This window comes from Branchiostoma floridae, chromosome 3, assembly GCF_000003815.2.
Source record: "Branchiostoma floridae strain S238N-H82 chromosome 3, Bfl_VNyyK, whole genome shotgun sequence".
Classification (NCBI taxonomy): Eukaryota; Metazoa; Chordata; class Leptocardii; order Amphioxiformes; family Branchiostomatidae; genus Branchiostoma; species Branchiostoma floridae.
Genome location: NC_049981.1, coordinates 22,693,963 through 22,706,599, shown reverse-complemented (window position 1 = coordinate 22,706,599; position 12,637 = coordinate 22,693,963). Strand labels below are relative to the sequence as shown.

Sequence of the window (12,637 nt, the reverse complement as noted above, 5' to 3'; positions counted from 1 at the left end):
GCGATTATGGAGTTGACAACATACAATAGAAATACAGAGGAGACATGGGTATTTTATTTTGCTGCACAATAAAAGAAACACCAAACCTATACAGAAAGAATTTACATTTGACCCTCACAAGTAAATGACTATGATATGTGCTCAGCCGTTTTTCCATGTACATGTTATGTACCTCTGATTGACACAGGTGTGTTTTGCCAGATCATTCCAAGTTAGTTACGCTGGACGCTAAAGGAGAGTGAAAGGTGTCACTGGAAATGTGCGGTAGTAACCTGCGAGGCTGATACAATTGAGGATATTGCTTTGTTTTCAGATATTGTTCACCTGGATGTCAAACAGTCATAAACGTATACAGAAAGACGTTCTTGACTTACAATTTAAAGTTTACTCTTTTAAAATCTCTCTTCCCTAACTGTACAACCAGACATTCAAACCACTCAAGGATTGGGGTGAATATCTGTCAACAGCTATCGGAGAATTCAGAAACATATGGATTTAATCTTTCAGTATAAAAGCAAGTTTGTATCAATATGAATAACCAGAATGTTATCAGGGCGCCAGCTATACTGACGGACGACCGAAACTGTTTCTTCGCTCCACTAGCATTGATTTATGATACTGCATTGTCTATGGAATAGACGAGGGTTACCGTGAAGGTCATGGTGTTGCACAGGGTTATGGAAGAAAAGCTTAGCAGCGCATAACCAAGTTAGGGCCGTAGTGATGGCGTAGTCATCTTTCACGATCTACTTAAGGCAGGATGTCTAAAACAGCCACCTCTTTCAGAATCCGGTCGGTTCCATAGATCATCTCACAATTCTGACCAGTTCATTGGATTGTTCACAGCTGAACAAGCTTATTGTATTCCGACTAAATACCCGATACACTCAGCCAGTTCAGACATGGTTTGACCGTTTGGAGATAGATATATATCTCAACACAGAGCAATAGAATGGTCGAATGGCTCTCACGAAGATCCGTCATCATCGTTCTGCCAGTTACCGGCTGCTACGAGTGCCGCACTCAACAGGGACCGTTGATATTGTTGGAAGCGTTCCATTCTTTCAATATGAGGTGTTGACAGGAATGTTGGGCACAGTATCAAACTCCGATATCATCTTGTGTCAGCAAAAAGACGGATGAAGCAACGCGGCAACACTTACTGAAATCGAACAATAGCCCGAAGACAAATGATACTGACCTCTCTGATATGTCGAGCATTTGGTAAGATTGATTTTCAGTCGTCCGTATTGATACCATGGCCGATATTTTGGTGTTTGAATCTAATCTACATCTTTCAGGACTGAAATTAGCTGAATCATCAATAATACAAAGTGTGGATCTTTTGATGGTTTTTGTAATATCAAACGAGAACACGCTATGAAAAAAGATACATGGAAACATTATATATTAACGACGACACCGCATGCACAAGTTATGCTTTTTATCACCATCTGTGAGGAGAATACAAGTGAAGAACAAAATATTAAAATTGCAATTTGATATATGCCAAACAACTTGGGCGATGTTATTTCTGACATAAACAATCACGATCACACCCTTCCAGTAGATTCTGCTTGGTAACCATTTCAACTAGATCTACTTTGATAAGAATAATCGATGTGATCATCCCCAATGATACACTGGATTACCAGGATGTTGTACAGTCAGTCAACCGTGGTCCTCACAAGGTGAAATATAAGAGCGAGATTCATCTTAACGGCCCCATGGAGTGCAGTAATAAGATCCAATATTGTTTTCGTTCATCCAAGAACTTTAAGTAAATTGGTTTATATGAAGGGAAGCTGGCATCCTTGTGAAAAGCAACGTGATTTAACGACTGCATGCTGATTCTTCCCGACGTCCTGCCGCAGAATTGTAATGATATTAATTGTGCTCACTGAATGTTGGATTCGGTTATAGATGGCGCGACGCCTGGCTAAGTCTGCAGAGTTTGAACAGGCGTGACTGTGTCAATCGGCCGTCTGGATTGTTTTTGCCACATTTGGCCTTATCCCAACCTTCTGTAGAAAATTATTGGGGCCCACGGCATTGGTCGTCTTCTCCAAAAGATATTTTCACAAAGATTTTATGGGCCTCATATCTTTATGGCCTTGGTTAGCTACAGTGCATTGACTATTTTTATGATATAGAGCAAATCATAGGTCAGGTAATTGAACATCAATGTTTCTTTGAGAGGTGATATGTCCACTTTCCAAAGATATGATACACTAGCTTCACTCAGGCATGAATTATCCAATGTTTGAACGATCTACTTTATCTTGCAAGACGGTTGGGGAACAAGCTCCTTAACGTTAAAGGATTGTGCAAGATTAACACTTCCACAGATCAGGTATTATCAGCGATCGTAGAAAATCCCCCTGCCTTGCGGTAACACGGGGCATCAAATCTCCTTCCGTCATAAGTTAATCTTACGGCGATGATAATTGATCCACTTACACCAACGCCAGCCCAGGGTCCCATCTGTCATGTAGGTTCCATATCGACCTATCAGCTAATGTAGATTCTTCTGGAGGAGGACACAAAATGTCAATAGATGTGAAATGGGTAAACATTTTTGTGTGTTCATAAACTTTCATTTTATTGTTGAGTTGACGAATGTGAAGTTCTTTTGCATACTCTGTGAAGTTTGAAATATATCTGTATAATGATCATGCTTAGCGTTGATACATTTATCTATATCTCCGTACATTTGTGAGTTCTGGTGCAGGGCTACGATTGCTGGTAACTACTACCTATCATCACAAAAGAGTTGCTTCCTTGACTTTCAAGACATAGATCCTCTTCAGGAAGGTTCTATAAGCGGATATATCCTTCAAACATTTTATAGGGATCACTGGTCATGTCACAGTAGGCCAGGCATAAAATGTCGATGCCCGCATGTGGACACGCTGGCTGAGACCAATTGGACACTTTCCAAAACACTTGGCAATGTTCAATGAACAGCATTTGACAGTGGATTGCTTTGGTGTTTGGGTGACAGTAGAATCGAAAATATCTGTATTCAGAATGTACTGGATAGGTTGAACCTTTGTGAGATGTAAACCTTTGAATATCAATATCTGTAATGGACGAAATGCAGAAAAAATTAAAGAACGTTGTATTTTTAGTGCTTTGCATCTTTCTATTTCATGGACAATTTCAAAAGATATGCAGCTCTGATGCAGAGAATTCTAACATGATAACAACACTTATACTTCGACATCGCACAAGATACCAAAATTGCAAAGTATTGCACGATGCACAGAAGCAGATGGATCTTCATTTCCAGGCTGCATCTCAGTAGTAATGTACTTCCCATAAATACACGACTAGTATTGGAATGTGGTGACACTTCTCCCGTCGGCGGTGTGACGCCTCCGGTGTTTTATTGACGGGATTAGACTCTACCCTAGGGAGAAATCAGGGGGATTTTGTGGGATTAGCTTTACTGCCTGAGTGTGTTCGCCTGTAGGGTAGCCAGGCTAGAGAAATCGATCTAGAAAAGAGTATATTTTCTTTGTATGTGGGGGCGTTTAGAACACTGTTAGGCGCAGACTCAAGATAATGCTATATCATCTTTTTATGCATCATTTTCAGCTAACATACCACTGTTAAATATATCTCCAGTAGCTCCAGAAACATTTGCAATCATGTTCAATTGAATCATTGACAAATTCATATTTTCTGAACGGAGAGATACTGAGAGCGACATAGCTGTATATGAGATAGATTATGAGACATAGGAGGATCCGGGAGAGGGTGGGTATATGAGAAAATGGCCAATATTGGGCATAGAAACTATTATAAATTATCTGAGAGTATTTTATAACAGACGCTCGCGTTCGACCACATCAGATCACGTCACAGATTTTTTACATGTATGTTGTACTAGCGGGCAAAAGAACTGAAATGCCCTGGAGAGTTATCTGCAATAATTCAATGAACCAATTTTCGCCTTAAGAATTAATTTCTTTCTGCGTGTACTCGTGACACTTGGTTCCCACTAACGGGTAATGATAGAATAATCCTCTGAATAACCACAATAAAACAAATCACAAATTACACTCCACACAGTCAAACAGTTATTGTTCGATGTTGCGTATCTAACTGCACACCTTATCACAATTGATTTGGTTTTCTTTCATGTGCACAGGTATTGAAATATGCTAATCCTGACTTGTGATCAATGTCATTTCGTAAGACTGTATTAATATATCAGCACACTAATCAACGTTTTCGCAAATGTATGAAGGAAATGACATCTTGATTGCTCACTGCAACGATGTTTTTGGATAAGGACAAATTAACACATGTAACTATAATGATGGTTTTGATGATAAATGGCTAATAGTACAGGTACGATGTGGGCAGGCATGTACCATTGACTGCAGTAGAAGGAAAACTGTTGGCAATCTGGACACTGATTAAATGTTAGACTGGGGGCGTGATACCACAGTACCTACGCGCTAAAATAAATAGTTAGGTACTTGGAATATATTAAAGATATTAGTAAAATAGAGATGTTTTAGAGTGTTGGAGATAGTATAGTGACTACGATGTGTTCAGTCCTGGTTATTCTACAGAGAACGCTGTAAGAGCTTGGCACCATGCTGGACGACCATTTGTTGTAGGCCCTTTACTGTCTACACATGCAGCATTTTATTTGAGTGAGTTTATCTCATTGGCGATACGTTAAGATGCTTTTCAATATGAAAGGGCGACACATGTATATATAGAATACGAACAAAATGATACTAAAGCTTAATTCAATAAAGATCATATGTACTGATATATGTGAAGGCTGCGTCGATCACCACTAGTATACGTAGTATGAATAGAATGACACGAGTGTGTTCTTTGTCGTTTTCTACATGAGTGATTCTGTTCTGATGCGACCCTACGTCTCTCGGTTTTGACGCCATTCAAATACTTGACGTGAATATATGATAGTTGGGAAGAAGGGAACATAGATAAAGTGGATATGACTGTTTTATGGCTACGGTTGAACAGTTTCTACCATTGAAGATGGTATAGGGTGATGTATTAGCGTCTGTTCGAAAGGCAGCACGTCCTTGAGCATTCAAATTCGACATTCAAACGTACAACTCCCTTGGAAATTAAATGTACATGCTCATCGCCAATGGCCTTGAAGTACAAAGAATGATATAAAGACAGACGAGGTATCAGCCAAGGAAGTTTCATTTACCATTTTTTACAATTACGGCGAGGAAAATATCGTATGAATTGTTGATAATGTAAAACAATCACCTCTTCGGATACTGCTACTGGTTATGTTGTTGGAGGAAGATCACGTTGGTATTCAGTCTATGCAACAGAAAACTAAAGATCGTACAACCATGTTTCGAGAGACCAAACTACTGGTTCAGGTGAACTTTATTATGATGATTCCTCAACGAATTATTTTATTAATGTATGATTTTTTTATTCAATCGATATTTTACATATGACGTTGTTATACGTCTCTAGAGCTTATCAATGTTTGCAAAATGTCAATAGAAATCTACAAAAATATCCATAACCATTTCATCCGCATTTCTGATTTCCCCCCTCCCAATAAGGCCATCGTACTTTTCATACTTTGTGGGCGCATATGCTTTTGAATCAATGCCATCTAATCGCAACTGACAGAAAATAGGGCAGAACTTTGATCAATATCCCCTCCCGAAAGAAATCAGTGCCGCACTTCATAAATGGTCCCCGCGAGCCGTTTTCAAATTGAATCGTAAATTGTATACACAGCCATTTCCTCCCGGAAGCCCTTTCTGGTCCGTTTTGGCTTTGTCTTCTGAGCCCGATGTTAACCTGGCTCACCTTCCCTAGCCTGATTCCGTACACCCTCTTACGATCGTTGTGATTTCAATTATACAGCTGTTAGGCAAATACATGTTGATACAAAGGATTACTGTGGATCCGGTCCGCAGCCTAAGACACTCGCTCAGATCAATCAAGGTAATCGTGGCGGCTCGCTTTGGCTAATGATATTACCACCATTCATAAGGGAATATCTGATGACTGTTAGCCAGCCACAGCCTTTGTCATCCATATTACAGCCGTACAAGTTCTCATAAATCAGGTAATGTCATTTGTCGGAGGTGTCATGTGTCTTCGGCATTGCCATGTGAGACTTGGCACATCGCATACGTCGCCAGCTCCAATTTTAGTTTATTGTTCGGTAATAAAATTTTATGGGACAGAGGAAGGGCCCATCGTTTCCATATGTTACGCACATAAATCACACACTGATAGTACATCGTTTGGGATTGAAGTGAACAGAGAACATTACTCTTATCTCTGCTGAGTTTGCATAGCACATCCATGCTGTCGTTGGTATTGGTCATGAAAGAAGTAGGGCCACCGTCAGCTATGTACTTTTAAAAGGTGGTACCAGTACTACTTTTAGTAGAGTATGCTAAACCTTAACGTGCACTGATCTATATATATATATATATATACACGTGCACGTTGTCAAAAACGTTTATGAGAAATTTTGTGTAACAAACTAATCCAAACTTTCTAAACCGCCACTATGATGTTTGTGTGAAATTGTGGCCTCATTCCTCTTCTCTATTACACATATTTAATCCGAAATAGATGTGATTATGTTTCAATAGGTAATACATTATGTCCTCGAACGAGTTAGCTTTAATAATGAGGGTCAAATGGTAAAAACGATAATAAGATTTAGTCAAAAATACATATCACCTCTCAGTCTAAAAGTTCAAGGTTTGCTTAAACATCAAATCATGCACTCCTTATATTCTGAGCAATTTTCAAGTTTCCTGCAAAAAAAAGGTCATAATGGACCCCGATTGTGCTGCTTTGTGACACTCCACACTAAAACCTGTACTTTATCATCATCATAACGTTACAACCTTTGGCCTTTCCTCTGTTATCTCCTGACCAACTGACACCGTATAACTAAACTGCAAAAATCGATACACAATAAAATATATTTTGATATCTACAAGGAACAGTAAAAAGAATTGCACGACTGTTTGGGAAAAAGTAGAATTTCTGTATCAAAGTCATCTTCATAAAGGTATACACCTCATATATCGATCACAAATGTTACAACTTGAGTGTTGATCAATGTGTCCCAAACTTGATGAAAGTTAAATAGATTGTAAGCTACTTACTGTTGATCAGCCCGGGCCCCGGTGGAGGCTCTTTCTATTACGTTACGGCTTGGATCTGGCGTACTATTTTGTTGGTGCCGTCATTAGTTGGCTGATTTAAGTCCAAATAAGAATGAACCGGGTCAAACACCTCACCACCCAGAAATAATAAGCCTGTAGGCCGCTGCAGATATAGCAGACTTCGCACATTGCCTGTCAGGTTTGGAAATATGACTTAGAAATTAACAACAAAATCCTCCTCTTTTATTATCTCGTAAAACTTAAGACTCAATTACTTAAAACAAAATTTAAAAAAAGATTGCCCTATTGTGACCCCTCCCTCCAAACACGATGTACAATTAGGATTATGTTATACAGCGTCTCTCGATTCTTTATGATGCTTCAACCAATTTAGAGAACACATTGCTCGGTCATGTCCAATGGAATTATCCTGAGTACCCTCACATCTGGCTTCACAACATTTTTGGCATGCCTACGACATCTACGGCTTGTACACATAATATGGTAATGAGACCAGAATGATCTGTGCGTTATATAAGTCATGTTGCCGTCGCTCAAGAATATCGGCCTACCTAATTATAGTAATATATCGTGAGCAGTGAGCCAGCAAGCCGCTGTATATAATCAATGGAGAGAACATGTTCACTATATTAGACCCGACAGTCTGTGCTGATTAATTTTTACTCGTGTCCCAGGCTAGTTCCCCAAATCCACCATAATCCTTTAAGTATCCACTTATTCCTTACTAACATTGGTATAGTTGCGTTTTTATCGATCTCGGGAGTGAATGTGGAGAACCATTAACCAACGATTCTAAAACATCTGGAGGCCAGGAGACGATGCAAGACAGCGTTTCTGAAGAAAAAAAAAACATGCATAGAGAAAAATTGGAAAAGAAGGTGCATGTCATAGCATTATCATGGGAACCTGTCTTCTTATATTCATGAGATTGGATTGATTTTCTGTGGGCGAATATTGGCCAGTACTTGTTCAAATTAAATTGGATGACACAAATAGAGGCACGAGCTAGATGCTGATTCGGTCTATCAGTAGTGCCAACTACGTTTTCACCACAAGACATATTCTCTACCCATCATAAGAAGAGATTGTCAAACGAATCGTCAATACCTGGCCTACAGATCTAAGAGGAAACTCAAAAAGTGCGTCCAGTGTTCTCATATATTTTCTAAATGGTTGATAGTTTATGAATTGCATTGCAAAATAAATCATCATCCATGCAGGTTGGTTGCTGCCCATGTAATTGCTACAATATCTAAAAATAAAATTTGAAACTGTTCATCAGTTTTATAAGGATAAAGATTGTCTGGTGCAATACGCGTTAACATCGATAACAGTGTCCTCCGCCATGATCTTTGAATTCAAATTGCCACAAAACTAGTGCTGTGCACGTGCATGAATGATGGTGTCCTACCTACAAGTGCTTACTAGATATGTTACCTAGTTATAAGCATGTCGTGTATGCAGTATCTCCCACTGTACCAAACAGATGGCTCCAGTGCTTTCCCAACTCAACACTCTAATTTTGTGAAGACACTGAATGGAATAAAGGACAATCAGATCCCGTTTTTAGTGCCTTGAAAAGTTTCTACGATCGAGGACACTGAATCCCGTTTAACACAGGGGCAATTTATGAAACTCCTCCCTCTTTACCAAAGGTCGTCTACACTTCCATCTCCTAATGACATCAGTCGATTTATGTGGCCGTCGCGATGAAACAATCAATGAAAAATACGAGCACCGGCCGACTGTCATATGATGTCCCGCAATAAATTGCCCTAATATCTCCAGTCGAAATGAGCCGCGACAGTTTGCTCTGATTAATTTTTACGTGTGTGTAAGGCTAGCTCGACAAATCCGAGGTAATCCTCGGGTATCAACCTGTCCTTCACTAACAATGACATAATTGAAATTTTATCGATCCCTAGGGTAGTGTGGAAAACTGCGCGTACCGTGGTCTATGGGACCGACAACGTTCAAGGGAGAAAGCTTCCGAAGCCCGGAGACCCGGAAACGTATCTGCCTCGGGCTCCTGCTGAAAAATGGCCAAGAAAATTTACGATTCAATTTTAGGAATTGGTTGCCAGGTGCAATTTCTGGGAATGCAGCATTGATTTCTTTTGGGGCAAAATATGTGACGAAGGGTCAATGACCTGTCACCAAAGACAAGATTGGATTTAGTCATGCTTTAAAAAAAGGACGACTTCTGTTAGTGAGGGTTGCTGTACGCATGAAAGCCCCATGCAGTTCATGTAAGGTCTTACACACAGCAGTTACCAGAGGTAACAATAATATCGCACAAAGCAAAGTATCGTATCCCACTGCGATAGTTGATTTTCTGAGGAGAGAATCTGGCCTGCAGCGAACCCCAGGATGCAATGTACACGTAACCGTTCTTACCTCCTCCAATTCCCACTGCAGTGTGTTCTCAATGTTCATTAATTGATTGATTGATTGATTGATTGATTGATTGATTGATGACTTGGTTGATCATTACTTTCACCATGAAGGTTGAATTCTGGGAAGCGTGTGTGTGTGTGTGTTTGTGGAAGACAAGCATATCTCAAGAGCAACGAGATGGATTGTATTGACATTCGGTATGTGGGTAGGGCTTGATGGGACCTGGAAACCTTTGGATTTCGGGCCCCCTAGCGGCTTGTTATGACACTGCAGCAGAACATGCGACATTTGCGACATTTGCAACTGAGAAAGAGAAGAATATCGATAGATACATTTTATGCAAAGGAAGGCCTAATTTGCACAATTGAGAAAATGCTATAATACCATTGTGGCAAATGACGAGAGCTTCTTGGTTGTGGCATTTGGAAGTTATGTACAGGTGAACATTGTACAATGATTATGCAAATGAGGACCTCATGTGCATAAATGGTTCGAATATTTGATACTTCTTTCTTAACATTGACTGTGTACGTCTGCTATTTGAGTGGAGATGATCAACTATTAAAATCTATGGAAATGAGGACCTTATTTTGCATACTCAATGACAAACACAATTAATATACAAGTTGTAAAGATTAACATAATTTGGCGAAGGTATGGCGGTCGTGGGAATTTTGTGGTCTCATTGGGCAGGATAAACGTAACAATACATTATTGGGTACCGGCTGTTCGTAAGCCCCCTACATGGTCAAGTGAATATTGAATTGAGCTAAATATCTCGCATTTATCAGCATACTATCAGATAAACACAATGTTGAAGTCAGGTGCCATGAATTGATCATGAGTCAGTGGAGGATATCAACAAGGAATCGAATGTCCTGACCAAGAACTGATTTGCTAGATTTTTGTTAGAGATACGAAAAATGATATCGATACTATCTTTGGTTAAAGGGAAAGCAAAGTTTTAATAATAATTCGGTACCCACAGTTGTGCAGACCAGAATGGTCGTTGTGTTTGCTGCCAACATCTTAAACCAAGGCCAAGTTGTTTTTTCCCTCGGGAACTTAATTGTGGCATGATCATTGGTGCAATAGCACCATGTGTAAAATGTAAGATGTACTGACGAGTGATGTGTCGTACAGAGACGGGTTGATAGATGATGACATAGAACCCGGGAACTGCCAGTTACCATAGCATTTATCAACTGGTTGTTTGTCCTAAGGCTTAGTACCAAGATTAGAAGTCATAGTGCACGTTGGAAGTGTCTATGTCTTTAGTTATATCACCAATCTAATGGATTTGAATGGACAATCTCCAAGTAGATTCTACGGTGCCAAATATAAGATCAAAGCTGGCCAAGGGGTATAGCTGGCCAAAGGGACTGGGAGAGCCCCTCCGGTAGCATACACACACCTAGGACGGCTTCACTCCTCTGCCAGCTTTGATACTATCTTATGGCACCGTAGGATCTGCTTGGAGATTATCGAATGGAATCAGGACTAACATATGATGATTTAGACTTAATGAGATGTTTCCATGACCTGGTTACGCAGGGTCTATAAAACGCTATAATTAGCAGCCATTAAAATTTTATAACCACTCCACCTCAGGCCCTTAACACAAATCACTAGAAACATTTCCTCGACACATTGGGTATATAATTCATTATAGGTGATGGCAATAGCTTTGTCATTAATGTTATTAAGTCGGTTGAGGTCAAAGAGTAACATCATCGATCGAAGAACGGTGCAACCCAAAGTAGCTCATACATGGTTCAACCGGGGATTGCTGCAAGTAGGATCACCAAATGTTTTACTTGATGTTTTCATTCTTTATAAGGTCAGCTCTTTCGATGAATAGGAGATCGAAAGGCGCAATAGCCGTTATAAATTACAACAGATCCATTGGCTTAAATATATTACGGTTGTAATGACAAAAACTTTGACAAAAGTAATATCCCTTCCTGTCAATACATTACAAACTACGAAGATGACATCCTTTGTTTGCCGATTATCGGTTGGTTTAATCCCTAACTAAGCCTTTTAACGACTGGCGTATATCTCACAATCGCCTAACTCATCAATGTGTCTCTGCTAGCTATAACAGTTTATCCATTCTAATCATCTAAAAGTTAATAAATGGGAGATGCCTGCTGATGACAATTGAAATACATATTGCTCCATAAGCACATGGAGATCAAAATAAACAAACAATGAACAAGTACTTATCAGTACCAGTGGTACAATACCTGCTCAACTTTTATAGCGTGGTCATCTTGCGGTACATGTAACATGTACTGTAGGCGTTAGGTCAAACGAGTTGGTTTAAGCTTAGTGGATAGGGAGGCTTGACACCAGAACGTGTGTGGTTGACAGTTCAAAACTACATATAAGCTTGTCGTTCATGGTTACAATCCCTTCTGCAATAGTCGCAATAAGATCCATAGGCTGTCCGCCTCGGCGTGGCGTCGGCTTTCTGTAGGTACATGCCGAGGATATCCGAGGATCGGCGAAAGCGTATACCGAAGGTATCCGAAGATTGGCGAAATCGGATGCCAAAGGCACCCGAATAGCGAAAAGCAGACAATAAATGTTTAAAACTGTCCATTAACACAACTAAAACGTACCTGCAGTGTGACACACCTTTCGTCGCCATCCTGTAACTCAGGTACATCACCAATTGGGCAGCACAATGGGCAGCAAAAGGTCGGATAGCTCCCGGAAGATCGAAAACACATCAAGAGTGTTGAATTCACACCCCGTAGACATTTTGAAATTCGTGTCACCCCACCTGTCGCGCAAAGACCGACGGGAGGACAACGGAAATATTTGCATAACAAGGTCTTGGGAAGTTTCGCACAACTTCCCATGGGGAGGGAGGAAGCTCGATAAACAGGCTTTTTCATTGACTACATGATAAATATGCATATTTGCGGATAACGCAGAGGCATATTCTTGTGCTTTGCATGTGCGCTGTAGTCCAACATGGTGCAGATGATAAAAAGGAAAAAACATGTATTGGGTCCGCGTAGCCGATGTCTAGAACTCATGCAAGAACT

The 12,637-nt window shown here is 40.1% G+C and overlaps 1 long non-coding RNA gene across 1 annotated transcript in view; it reads right to left on the bottom strand.

The window, feature by feature from the left end:
* The window catches only part of LOC118412484, a 57,448-nt gene extending 45,045 nt beyond the window's left edge, over positions 1-12,403 (bottom strand). The window contains exon 1 of the long non-coding RNA XR_004830773.1: positions 12,206-12,403. This is a non-coding gene — a long non-coding RNA (uncharacterized LOC118412484). The remainder of the gene's footprint in view (positions 1-12,205) is intronic.
* Between the last annotated feature and the right edge of the window lie 234 nt (positions 12,404-12,637).